Source organism: Mesoplodon densirostris, chromosome 11 (genome assembly GCF_025265405.1).
Source record: "Mesoplodon densirostris isolate mMesDen1 chromosome 11, mMesDen1 primary haplotype, whole genome shotgun sequence".
NCBI classification, from domain to species: Eukaryota; Metazoa; Chordata; class Mammalia; order Artiodactyla; family Ziphiidae; genus Mesoplodon; species Mesoplodon densirostris.
This window is the reverse complement of record NC_082671.1, coordinates 34590097-34605067: the sequence shown is the minus strand read 5'-3', so window position 1 is coordinate 34605067 and position 14971 is coordinate 34590097.

Here is a 14971-nt window from a genome sequence, read left to right as displayed (position 1 = left end):
CCATTTGTCATTAAACCCTGTACCTTGTTGGAGCCTTCAACTCAAGTTTTTGCATGAAATTTATGGCTACCAACCTGTTAGTCCTCTGGATCTTTGTACGTAACATCTTTCCTTTGATGTTATAGTTTAGTTTAACTGGGGTGGTACCTATGTTACTTACCTCTCTATGCCTCAGTTTACTTCTGTGTAAAATGAAACCTGAAAAGAGGTCAGGGGAGTAGATGACCAAGGAGTCAGGAAGCGGATACTGAAAATTTGAGGAGGATAAAGCCCTTTGGACTAAGTAATGTATGCTTCCAGTGAGAAACATCAGGACATTTTCACACTACTATTTACTACTGAGTCTAACAATACAGTCTAACACAATGCATCCAAAAGCTTATTATGAGACAAAAATCACCCTCCAAAACCTCATCATAAAGACCACAGCCTGGATTAGTACCGTACAATAAACCAGTGAGGAACTAACAAGGATCCAAGAATCTGGTTTCTAGTTCAGCTTTGCCACAGATAAGCTAGGTTGCCATGGAATATTTACTTACCTCTCTGAGCTTGCATCTCCTCCCTGTAAAATTAGGGGGGCAAACCAGATCTGGCCTCTAAATATCTCCTTGCTTTTACATTCTATGTTTGCAAACAAGGTATAGTCAGACCCTCAATAAAAACTAAAAAGAAACGTTAAAGCAAAGTGAGGGGCAGAGAATGACCAGAATTCTATTTGAGATGCCACGGTCAGGGAAGACCTCACTGGAGAGATGGCACTTGCAGAGACTGAAGGAAATGAGGGAATCAACATGTGGCTGTCTGGGTTGAGAGGGGTCTAGGCAAGATCTTTCTTTTTCAATGATGGTGCTCAGTTATGTGCACAGTGTGACAAGAACTCTCATTCCCTGTCAGATTTCCCATTCCTGTCAAGAGGGAACCAGGAAGAGATCATGCCAGCCCAGAGGACAGGTCCCACGGGAGCTGGATGAGGCACAGCTGGGACTGAGTGCCCAAGACAAAGGGTGGAATCTGAAAGACGTGACTTAGAGGATAGTGACAGTCAAATCCAGTTGAGCAAATCCAAAACAGTTCATCAATTTAAAGGGATCGTTGAACAGTGGAACCCTGGGGCTTAAATGAGTAGAGAAAAGAGAGAAGTTGAAGTCCTAAGAAGTCAAGTTGTAAAACAGAAATTGTCCTAGAATGATGTTTTTCAAACTCAGAGTAATGACCCATTGGAGAGTTATTACATCAATTTAATGGGTCATGATGAGCTTATTTTAAAAATTAAATTAGAAGAGAATGGACTTTGACCAAAGTGCATCACATAGAAGAAGTGAAAGCGATTATTTTGTGAAACTTTTGTTTCAGTTATATACATATATGTGTTGAGTCACTTTGTAAAATTTACTTCTCACTGTGAGTCATGGTCGAAGAAGTTTGAAAGCCAGCGGCCTAGAGAAATTCCAGATATGGAGTACAGATGGCCGTGACAGCTTTTCATTCAAAGATTTATGTGGGTGGACCAAGTTTATTTAAAGGGGACGAAGCAGAACGTAGAAACACTGTTGATGGGAGAATAAATGCAAACAACCTTAATGGAAACATTTTGCCAGTATATCCCAATATTCTTAAAAAGAATGAGTACTTCCATTTTCACAAATCTATCCTGAAATGATAACCCAAAATATAGTCTTACGCACTGAGATTTCATCGCAACATTTTTATGGAAGTGGAAAATTGGAAACACCTAAACGTTCAACTGTAGAGGAATGGATAAATTATTATACACTCTGCATCAGCTCTCCTAAATTGACCTAGAAGGAATGGGAATCTCACTAAAAAAGAAAAACAAAACAAAATAAAAAACGTAAATTGTGACTGAACCCTCTCAGAGGTTACTATGGGTTCACTTTCCCATCCACTGGCTTCGTCACTCCTTGGTCATCTGCTTCCTGACCTCCTTGCAGGTTTATGACAGGGTGTCTTGGCCCCATTTGTCAGCTACCCTGTTGATTTTGGAACTCTAGTTTTGGGACTCTCTGCTTATCTTAGACCTCTGCCTCTTAAAGTAACCAATTCTAGAATCTCTTTATTGGTTGGTACCCTGTCCTTACCTCTTGCTTCCTCTCTTCCCCTAATGGACATGTCTTCCCACTGGACCTGCCTCTCCCTGAGACCTCACCCATTAGAAAAGAAGGGCAGGAAAATGTGCTATATCCATATAAGCGAATATTGTTCAACCACTAAAACTTATTTTCATAAATAATTTTAATGACATGGAGGAATGTTTATAATATCTCTGTGGCTGGGTCAAATGCCGAGACCTAGGCCTAAAGGGAAACGGGGGGTTTAAGGAGAAGTGATCTGGGCCTTACCAGGCTCTCTTCACTGTTAAGCAATGTGTGAAAGCACAGAGGGAGGAAGTAGTTTCTTAGCATAATAAAGTCATTCTTATCAGTTCATAGGAACATGGCCAAAGTTATATAAATAATATGCAGAATAGATTTGGGAAGTGTTTAAGGAAATTAGTTCTCTAGATGTAGAGCTTATTTAAATTTCATATACACCAGGAGACAAAGCAGAAGTCAAAGACCTCTGCTCTCCCACCCTCTGGCAAGAGGCCACTCCCTCCTACCTATCACTCTTTGTTACCATGGCCACCACCCACAAAGAGTACAGCTTTGGACCTGAAATGTTGGGTAAGCATTATTTTCAAATGAAAAGAGAGAAAACTCAAAAGCCCTCCCAGGGCATGAGAATAACAAGTGAATGAAGCTGAGTGTAAGAAAAGTGGCAGTGATGGGGACTGGGATAGATGGAGTATGTGGGCCCTACCCTGCCCCAAATGCAGCTGCTTCTCAGCTTCCATCAGCTGCTGCCCTGCAGGAATGTGGCCCCAGTGTTGTTAGATCTTGATGATGTTTTCAGCATCAAGAGATGCTAGAAATCTAGGTTTTTTATATGAAAAACATTTTAAAATAATGTGTAGTCTGAACAAAACATGTCTGAAGGCCTAACACATACTACATCAAAATGTGAATAGCTGTTGTCTTTGAGTGATGGGATTTGGGGTCATTTTTTATTTTCATTTTTACGTTTGACTGGATGTTCTAGAATCTTAACAGTGAGTATGATATTACTTTTATAATCAGAAAAAAATTGCTACTTGTTAAAATTTTTTAAATTAATTACTAAAAATTACTAAACAACATTAAAACAACAAACAACAAGTGCTACAGGAACTTTCCTGGGTGGGTGTTAGCATAAGATTAAAGTTTTGTTTTTGTTTTTGTTTTTTATAAATTTATTTATTTATTTTTGGCTGCATTGGGTCTTTGCTGCTGTGTCCGGGCTTTCTCCAGTTGCAGCGAGCAGGGGCCACTCTTCGTTGTGGTGCACAGGCTTCTCATTGCAGTGGCTTCTCTTGTTGCGGAGCACAGGCTCCGGTAGTTGTGGCACGCAGGCTCAGTAGCTGTGGCACGTGGACTCAGTAGTTGTGGCACACAGGCTTAGCCGCTCCGCAGCATGTGGGATCCTCCCAGACCAGGGCTCGAACCCGTGTCCCCTGCACTGGCAGGCGGACTCTCAACCACTGTGCCACCAGGGAAGCCCGAGACTAAAGTTTTATAATATGTTTACCTTCGCAAGTTTGCAATATATCAAGAAGAATTTCAGCTAAACAATAGCAAATACCAGGCCTCAGGCTTACTGATTCTCGGTTTGTGGTCATGATCTTTAGCTGTTGTTTCCAGATCAGGATATATGCAAGCAAATTCTTTGTTCTATAATATTATCATCATTTCTATTTGATTAAGTATTTAGCCAGACTCTCTAATATGTGAGTCGTCCTCATTCTGACTAGATGTTGAAAGAAAAGAGCAGGTAATGCTTCATTCAGAGTAATTATAGGATAGTCAACTACATAGGGTGTTTATGAGTATTAAATCAGTTAAATTTTGTAAAACACTTAGATGAGTGTCTGACACAAAGCAGGCATGAAATGAGTGTTAGCTATCATTGTATTATGACTGCTGCTAGCATTGTCATTATTGTTATTATTATTGTCATTATTTTTCAGAAAGCAGAAATTAAGAATGACCATTTCTTGCTAGGGAGTGGAAGAGATGTGAGAGGGGGAGAAAAAGAAAGGAAGATAAGGGAAGGGAAGACTAGAAAAAGATAGAAAAGGCATTTCTGATGTGCTGTTTCTTAACTTGGAAGACAAAAAGGAAGAAATGGAAGAATTAAGAATATGACAAGTCTGAGGAGTCAGGGTAAGGGTGGTGGGCTCAGAGTGAGGACATAGCCGGTGGGATACAGCAAAGTCCACGTATCTGTTAGACCTCGACTTCTCTAACTGCAGGTGACACCCATTATGTGTCATAAAATTAATCTAGTATGTGACAATCCACGTTTGCTAATGAAAGAGAATGGACCAGAGCAGAACACAGTAGTGCAAGTAGTGAAGACAAGTACTGCTTATTGAAAATTTGTTTTTTCTTTTATGTGGATGCATGTATGTGGGGGTGGCAGTCATAGCAGTCAAAAACTTTTGAACATCTTTTTACTAGAGACCAAGGTGAAGCATTGGCTTTCCTCTGCAGGGTGACCCTTCTTTAAAAGAGGGGAAGAAAGAGTGTGTGTGCGCACACACGCATGCATGAACACACATACGTCAATTACCCTGAAAGAATTTCAGAAAATGGAACGTTTTAAGAGAATTGAAGAAATCCCCCCTCAGTTGGACTGCCCTAGATATAAAGATATTATCCAAGGGCAAACTTTTAAATAACAACTAGTGTTTATTAAGACCTTACGACACTGCAGGCACTGGGCTAAGTACCCCACACTTAATCCTCCCAACAACACTATGAGATGAAAGCAAACACCAGCGATAGAAGAAATCCCTGAGATCAACAAACATTACAGATTTACAACCTACAGGTAACAGATAACGCTCCTTCCCTGTCTTCTCTCCCTCCTTCCTTTACATCTTTTCTTTCTCTCTCTTTCTCTCTCTCTTTCACTCTCTCTCTCTCTCTTCCTGTTTCATATCTGAGGAAAGGAAAAGAATGGTGAAAGAGAAGGAAAAAGAAAAACCATGAAAATAAAACAGATGGGAACAACAGGAGAGGAGGAGGGAGGAAGGTGATAAAAGGGAAAAGGGAGGGAGTATTGAACACGATTGACACCATACCATATGCCTCTGAGAAATTATCATTTTAAATGTAAAGCCTTCCAGGAAGCTCTTTAAGGGGACTCATTGTTTAGGGTGGAACTGAGAAGGGCCAAGGAGTGTAGTGTGCCAAAACCAAGCCCTGCTCCCTCACTCTGCTCAAGGTCAGCCTTGGCTGCAAACGTTCATCAGACAGGACACACAACAACCAGCTTCAGACAGAATGCTTCTGATACCAGTTCGAGGTATTGATATTACCATCTTGTGCAGGGGTAGCCTGGAGTCATGCATTTTCTCCTCTTAGAGGAGCCCTCTATATCTGTTTGATTTCTGTCATGCATGCCAGCGGGCTTTGGCTCAATGTTAATGATTTTGTTCCCTTTGAATTCCTGTGAGATTTTATTCCTTTTGGTTTCCAGGAGTTATGTGCCACTGTGATTTCAGCCCAGTCACACTTTTGCTGTGATAAAAAGAAACTATGGCGAAGGCTTGCTTTGTATCCACTGCCTGATTGCTGCTACCAGACACGACTATTAAGACTTCCTTTCAGAGAATGCAAGGGATAGATTCTGTTTCCAGGGCCCTGGTCATGTGCCTATACTGTTGGATAAACTGAGAACTCTAAACCACGTGCTATTCACACATACTCTCTACCTGGAAAAGACCCCTTCTGGCTTGAGCCAACTGGACTAACCATGACTAGATAGACAAAAATGTTGTGGTCAGTGACCTAGCTCTCACTCCTTAACCATTACATGACAAACCACCCGTTAAAAACAACTTTATTGTTAGGCATACTTCACAGCACTTTTGTCAATGCTATCATTTCAATGTTTTTTTGTTTTGTTTTGTTTTGTTTTTTGCGGTACGCGGGCCTCTCACTGTTGTGGCCTCTCCCGTTGCAGAGCACAGGCTCCGGACGCGCAGGCCCAGCGGCCATGGCTCACGGGCCCAGCCGCTCTGCGGCACATGGGATCTTCCCGGACTGGGGCACGAACCCGTGTCCCCTGCATTGGCAGGCAGACTCTCAACCACTGCGCCACCAGGGAAGCCCTCATTTCAATGTTTTGAACTAAGGTTTTGTTTGTTTCCTGGTTGCCCCTGCCCCACACACATAATGACACACACACACACCGTTTTTTCATTGAGGTAACAGGCTGGGATAGGAAAACATCTGCTTATACTGATAATTAAGTTATCAAAATTTCTAGTTTACCAAGAAGAACCAGGTTTTAGGCAATATTACTTATACTAGCCCAGAAACTTGATTTTCAGTCTTCCTAACCCCAAAGAAATCACTAAAGTATCCCCTTTTGCTTTTGTATCTTCCACGTGGGAAGCCACGTGGGAAGCCACGTGGGACCCAGATTTTATGTGTCAATGACACTCTAAATATAGGATCTTTTAGTGACTCAGGTCATGCAGAGGCACAAGAAAACTTCAGGCTGGGGCACCAAACCCTCATCCAGTCTTTGAAAGCACCCTGAAGCGTCTCAAAATATAATGAGGGCAGTAGCAGAAAAAAAAAAGGCCATCAAATTAAAATTAATTTCAGTCTACTTTAATTAAATGCCTTTTAGCACTTTGTGGAGACAGATGATGATTTTGTTACAAAATCAAAAAGCAAGTGATTCTCTAATCTTGTTTTGTTGCCAAGTTCCAGCTGACCTACTTTTACATTGCCCTGCAAAATATGGCCTCCACCCACTGCCCCTCCTTCCTGTCCACCGCCCCTGCTGATCTCTCTGCTCATCTCCCTTCTGGTTCTGCTGGGTCTTTCACAGACTCCTCTCTCTTCTTCCACTCTTGTCTATGGGAAGGTCCAGAAGCTGGCCTTGACATTCCCTTCTTCCCTCAAGCTGATGATGAGAGCCCCGTCCTCATGGCTTCTCCTATGTCACTCTCAAAGGGAAACACCCAAATCTCTAGACATGATCTCTCACCAACTCTCTAAAATTCCTTAAATCCAGGGTGACCCCTGGCCCCCTTTGCTGGGACAGTCCCAATTTATGTCTGTCATTCCAGCTTAATTAACAGTGCCCACTTTGACTCTCAGAAAGGTCGCAGACAATATATTACTTAGTCAGTATATTATTTAGTCACCCTCCTCAAGATTAAGGATTTCCCCCTATTTACTTGATCCAACATTTAATCACTCCACTGCTTCTTTTTCTGGAATACTGACCTTCTTTCCCTGCATTCCCACTTCTGTCGGTGGCTCTGCTGCTCTTCCATGCTCAGAGGCTGGAAGCCTTGGTGCCTTGCTGACCCCCTATCCCCATCCCATCTTCACCACGCACAGCACCAAGGTCAGAGGAATGGACACAGATCCTGACTGTGTCACTCACCAGCTCTGTGCTCTGTCTCCGTGACTCGATACGATATTGTCATTTGTAAAACAATGAGGACAATACTTTCTGACAGGGTCCTTGCAAGGAGTAAATGAGACTGTTTCTAAGGGGGCACCGGCCACTGTGCCTGACACAACAAATCTGATGGCTTCTTAGTCACCCATTCATTCAACACATATTTACTGAGCACCTCCTATATTCCAGGCACTGTTCTAGGTCCTGTGGATGCATCAGTGAGCAAGACAGTCACAGCATCTGCCCTCATAGAGCCAGCATCCTAGTGGAGAAATTAGACAATGAACAAATAAAGAACTAACGACAGGTGGTGATAGGGAAGGAAAAGCCAAGCAGAGCAAGGCAGATAGAAAGTGTCACAGTGAGTGAAGAAGGGTGCTATTTTGAGAAGGGTGGTCAAGGAAGATGTCACTGTTAAGGTGGCCTTTGAGCAGGGACCTAAAGGAGATGAGGGAATTAGCTCTGAAGATATTTAGGGAAAGAACAGGCACCGGCATGTTCCCTGGGGCAGGACCAGGTCTGATGTGTTTGAGGACCAGCACGGATTACAGCTTTGTGGAGTGGAGAAGCAAATAGGCGCATAGTAGGGGCTGAAGCCAGAGGTAGCGGGAGCCCAACGGTGCAGCCCTTATAGATCCCGGAGAGGAGTTTAGCTTGTCCTCTGAGCAAGGTGGGAGATGTTGGACAGTGTGCACAAAGGCACGACTGTCTTGAGATAAGGCTGCAGGAGGCGAGGCCAGAAGGAGAGAGCCGTTACAAGAGCTGCAATAATCCAAGCAAGAGGTGATGGTGGCCTGGACCAAGGTGGAGGCAGCAGAGGTGGTGAGAAATGGACACCGTTCCTTTGAAGTCTCTCAGATTTCCCACCGAATTTCTGTCTCACAGCCACAGCCCTAGCCCTGGCCTTCGTTGCCTACCACCTAATAATTGCAATAGCCCCTCCAGGTCCTCACTGGACCTCCTATCCCTGTTTCTCCTTCTCTCACTTTCATGATATCACTTCCCTGCTCAGGAAAAGCAGCTGTGCCCTAGCAGTTATATACCAGATCCAAACTCCTCCCCCAGCTCTCTCGACCTTCCACTGGCTTCTACACATTCAGTGTTCTTTCCTACCGTAAACCAATCCCAGCCAGTGCTCCACAAATTGAGTAGCAACTCAGACAGTACCTGACTTCCTAAATGACCAAGAGATTTGCTATTCAATATGCATGACAAAATTAATAATAGAGTAGTTCTTTTCATTGAAACCTACTTCCAGGTATGTATTACAACAACAGATAATAACGACTGACATTGTTTACTAAGTGCCAGACACTAATCTAAGAACTTTACAAACAGCATTCCCTTTAATCCTTACAACACCCCTACCACACCCCTATGAGGTGGACACTATTATTACCTCTAGTTTTACAGATTAGGAAACTGAGGCACAGAAATGTTGAGTGAATTGCCTTTCATTGCAAAGCCAGTAATGAGAAGAGGTGGGTGTGGAGCTGGGATTTGAATCTAGAAAGTCCGGCCCCAGGGTCAGCACTCTTAGCCAAACCCTCTATTGCCTCCCATACTTGGACATTCTGTCTCAAATTTCTTAAAGTGATTTGTTAAATTGTCAATGTGAGTACTGCAAAACTCTCATTACCACCCCCAGGCCTTGGCTTACCCTCTTCTCTGCCTCCCCACCTAGCTCTGCCTTGCCAGATCCCACCCAGCTCTCAAGTAACTTAACCTCCTGTTCTTCCACAAACCTTCTCTAGAAATATTAGACCTCACTGACCTTCCCTTCTCCCAGCTATTTGAAATCCATTGCAAATCACCATGTTTTCTGAGGTTCTTTTTCTTGTATCTTCCCAACTACACTGCAAGCTGCTTATGTAGAGCAGCTATAAATTATATCTCTTTTTATATCTATGATATATAAAGCAATCCTGGGCCATTCAGCTCAACAGACATTTTAAAATCAAGCCTACAGTGAGCCAGATATTGAATCGGTCCTGGAGACACAGTGAAGACAGTGCTCAATAACCCTTCTTGCCCAGTTAGGAGGATGACACTATATGAATAGTGACACTATTCATACACAAATATATGATTTTCATGTTATTTCAGTGTAAATTCATTGAGCACCTACTTTTTCGTACTTTTTGCAGAGTGCTGTGCCAAATTCTTGCTCCAACAGGGAACAAGGCAAAATTCCAGTCGAAGATTTCCCAGCCTATGTTACCAATTTCCAGTCTATGGTGCCATATGCCTTAGGGCATAGTTAGACGTAAAGAACAGAAAAGCCACTCAAATCTACTTTAGGTGAAAGAGAATATAGGAAATCTCGAAGAACTCAAATGTAGAAAGAACAGCGAGGCCCATGGGTGATTGGAACAAAGAAGGACCAACAAAGTTACTTTCTCCATCTTTCTGTCCCCCTTCTCCCTCTCTCATCATCAAACCTACCCCCAGGTTGCCACCTTTCACTCTGCTTTCACACGATCCATCATGGCTTTCACAAAATGCTACCCTCAGCCTCCAAACAACTACGTGGTGACCTTCCAGGTCCAGCATCACTGTCTATTCACTCGACTTTCCATATTCTAATCCCAAATGTCCAGCAAGAGAATCTAACAGGCCTACTGTGTGATAGGTTTCCAAACACCTATGGCTGGGGAGTGGGAAAAGGATACACAGGTCATGTTGAATGGTATGTAGGGCTGCAAGGGACTACTCTTCCTGAGGCAGAACTCAAACATGTGGGATGGTATCTTCTGTAGAATGTAATGTGATACATGGTACAATAGTTACTCTAGAACATAGACACACCTCAAATTCACATACTGCAGACTTCATAGATTCATGGAATTGTAGAAGAGTAAGGGATTGTAGGAATCACTTAACACAACTTTCATACTTGAGCCCAGTGGAAACCAAAGCCCAAGAGTGGTTAAGGGTAGAGCCCAGGGTAGATCCTATACTCTTTGACTCCTAATTTAAAGTGCTTTCTACCTCATGCCCAACATTTACCAAACCAGCAGCCCTTAAAGACCACCTTTGACATGTGGGTACCCAAAGATAGTCTACACATCATCATGCAGGTTTGTTTATTCTTTTAGTATAATTTCAGTACCAACTCAAGCACTTTCACACACATCATATTATTTGGTCCTCATAACAATCAGGAGAAGAATCATTAAACCTATTTTGTAGATGATAAACAGACTGAAAGAAGTCAAGAGACTCGCCTATAGTTTATATACTTAGTACTGGGCAGGGCCAGGATTTAAACCCAGTCTATCTGACTCTAAACCCTTGCTGGTCCTGCTGAGCCATATTGCCTCCACTCTCCAGAAATCAGTTAAATGTCAGTCATAAAAAAGGGATTGGAAAATCAGACTGACAAGATCAGAGGTTCAAGGAATTAACATGTACAGGAGTGGGGTGCTCAAACTATGGACACAGTGTCCTTCATCCCTGATAATCATGGCCTCTAGCACTTCCCTCCCTCAGCGTTCATGTCTCCATTACAGAAGAAGGAAGGACGGGAGCATTTTCCAATGCACAGATCAATCCCATTTGCATGGTGGGGAAAACCGGTTCTTACATTAGATGGTTTTGCAGCAGTGATTCACTCTATCAAAGGTATCACTGCTGCCTTTGATACGGACACTATCATTATCAGCCCCTTTGGAATCAATCTCAAACCCATGTATAATTCGGTTAGCCTGGTGAAATTCTTCACAGTTCTCTAAACAACTTCAAATTCTTCTGGATAACTTGACCCTATGTTCCTAGGATCAAAAAGGAGTGAGGCACCAATGTTTAAATCCCAGAGTGGCTCCAAGGGGTGAACTCTGCACAAGGCTATTTCTTATAACGTGTATACTTTTACTACCTATTGACTTATGTTTCTTTGCCGTGGTGGAGATTTATTATCCTTTAAAAGGAAATGCTAGACTCCAAATCAATTACATGCTTTGGTTTCAAGAAACCCTGATAAGGTCCTCTCAACAACACAGCTAGGGAGAGGGTAACCAACCTTCTCAGTTTGCTCAGGACTGAAAGGGTCCTAGGGATTTGGGACATTCCATTTTAAAATCAGGAAATTTCCTGGCAAACCAGGAGAAGCTAGTCACGCTAATATGGAGATTTTTTTTTAAGGCAAATCTTTTGTCTTACTAAACTACAAAAGTTGTCTGTAGAACCAACCACCTTGGCAATGCAGGATGGCTGATAATTGTCCTTTAATGTCTTTAAACATCATATTTTTATAGGGGTGCAGAAAACGCAAAGTATAAATGTGTGACAATAAATACATCAAACAGTGATTCTTAATACCTCCAAATGCAGATGAAATACATCAAGCAAATGAAGAGCAAAACTGACACAGGTGACAATGATTCATTTCAATATGTAAAGACCCGGCAGGGACTTTTATATAAAAGGGAGTCTTTAGCAGTCAGCTCTGTAGTCTTTGATTCATTGCTATGAATCAAAAGGTGCCAGATTTCACTCTTCGAATGGTGAGGGGCGGGGGTGCTTCAGTCCCATGCTCCGTGTTCAAACTCTTACCTCTGCCTGCGTCCGGCAGTGTTAGAATGGGCAGCCCAAACCCTGTGCACGTTAATTAAATCGTCAGTAGGGGCTGAAGAGAGGGAGCCTGATGAGAGCCCAGATTGCTTTAATCCTTTCTGGAGAATATGAAAAGTTAAAGCTTTACCAATCTAGCCTCTAAAAAAAAAAAAAAAATCCTTCAAATCTCAGCCCTGCAGTGCTAATTGATTGATGTCATTTATAAGTAATCTAATAATGTTGAATAATTTATTTTAAAATGGGAGTTGCTGAAGATATAGAGCCATACTAATCTGTGTCTATTGAATATTCTTGTGATTATCATATATGATTTGAGGTCAGGATTAAATTTTGTTTTGTTTTTTAAACAATCTCCAGATTCCTCATTTTAGCACTTAATAATAAAGTGAATTCAGGAAATGAGTAATTTTGAGCCAGTGGATGAGGCTGGATTATACATTCATCGTTCCACAAATACACGCCAATCACGTTGCTAGATGGTAGGAGGACAGAGAAATAGTGGAGAACAGAAAAATGGTGCTTCCCCTCCCCCACTGGTTTCCAATCTAGTGGGAAGCCTGACAATAAACAAATAAATAAATACACAAAATAATTTCAGACTGTAATGAATAAAAATTAAATCTACTTTCAGGTTTCATATCACTTTATCTATAGCTCTTTGAACCATTCACAACAGCCTATGAAACCTCAACATATTATTCAACAACAGTATTTTTTTCAACTCAGTCTTTGTTAGTTCCTGCTTCATTAAAAAAAAAAATCTGGGGCTTCCCTGGTGGCGCAGTGGTTGAGAGTCCGCCTGCCGATGCAGGGGACGCGGGTTTGTGCCCCGGTCCGGGAAGATCCCACATGCCGTGGAGAGGCTGGGCCCGTGAGCCATGGCCGCTGAGCCTGCGCGTCCAGAGCCTGTGCTCTGCAACGGGAGAGACCACAATAGTGAGAGGCCCGCATACCGCAAAAAAAAAAAATCTTCGTGCAGAATGATTTAACGTTACATCATAATTTTCCCACAAGAGGAGCTACATTATCCACCTTAGGCTATTAAAATTTCTTTATTACTTTTTTATTTTATTCAATATTTTTAAAGCCCTGGAGGCAATTTACAACATCAAAATGCCAGGCCTTACAAATACGCCAGAAGTGCAGTTTCTCACCACTCATGAGGCCTCCTTTCCTTGCTAATAAGATTAACATTTGTTTTTTCTGGTTCCTAGAACAGATAGAAGAATAAAGGGGGAAATCTGTGTTCCATCTCTCTAAGTATAACCAGTGCCACATGCAGGAGAAGGGACATGGAAGATAAAGTTGCATGAAGGGTACAAGATGACCCAACTGGCTTCTCTAGAGAGGACAGTCTTAGACTGGCTGACTCTCCCCTCCCCCAGCCTCCAAACATCCCTCTCTCCTTCCCTGCAGTGACAGCTCTCCTCCCAGTTTCCCTAAGAGCCTCCTCTTCTGGTAAAGCTTAATCTTCAAACAGGACCCAAACTCACTTATACAAATATGTCAGTGATTTATGACTGTAAGGATATTACCATCTTAATAAGGATCAAGGTCGTTAAGAAATGAAACTCTGAGCATAAGGTCTAGCACTGGTGAGTGACTGGGGGTAGTATATATTTGGCCAACCCTAGATGTCTTGTCTCTACATTTGAAGTCTCCTGGTCTAAAAACCAGCTGGCACATAGGGCGCTGGTTGCTTCTGATGCAAATCTCCGTGTCACACTTCACAGTCATGTTACAATATCAAGTAACACTGTTTTCAGTATATTATAGAGTGACACCCAGGCAAACTACTCAACAATAAAAAATCACTGTAGGTACACTCAGTCCATCTTGGATTATCTTGTGTAATCGTTTTTCACTGTACTGAAATGTGCTCCATCTATTGTATTGTTATTTAGATTTTTTGTGTGCTGACATTTGTCTCTCCCTCCAGGCACGGACTTTCTTCTAAGTCGGCACATGAAAAATATTGTTGGCTAGCCTCTTGACTATTAAGTATAAATTAATCTTTCCAGGACTCATTACAAATGTTTTGTTCTGAATGCCTTTAATGTTATTATTATGAATAATAATAACAGCAATTATGTTAGCTGGATATTTGCTACATACCAGGTGCTCTTCTTTACGTCATTGCTCATGCTCACAACAGCCTCCACATTCGTTATTATTATCCCTCTTTCTGTAGTTGAAGAAATCACCCTTTCTCTGCAGAGAAACTCTCCTAAAAAAAAGTCTGTCAAGGCTTTTGCTCCTGCACAGGTTAAGGACAGTAAAGCAGGAAAGATACCGTGTCCTGGCTGTTACACGGGACACATTAAGGCACAAGGTTAATAGATAAGCACCTTTTAAAACCTCTGTGTTTTCTGAGGAATATTTATGAGTCTGGAGGTGAGTCAAGAATGAAACAGCCTATTGACGAGTGTAAGAATTATAATCAACGCTATGGGACTCAGCAGAAACGGCTTGAACAGAGGAAAGAGAGTTCCAATTTAGACTCGCCCTTTCCAAAGTAGGCAATAACAGAGCAAGAACCTGACTGGCAATCACAGGTTTAAAGCATGTGATGTCAGGACCAACCCTCCCTTGGCAAACCCAACGTTGTCCCAGGCTAATTTTCAAATGTTCATGCTTTATGGGGTGTTATTATTAACCTTGCTCTCATAGGATAAACCAGGGTTTCAGTCACCAGAGACCTGGGGGCGGCTTAAGTATATGGTTCTCCATTCTGTCCTCCCTCCCACTCTCCCTCCAACACTGCTGCGGGCAAATCAGCCTAAAAATAGTCCTAACTACCATTGGTAGACTTCATCCCAATGTACAAAGTCCTTTCACATACCTTACTTCATTTAACCTTGTGAAA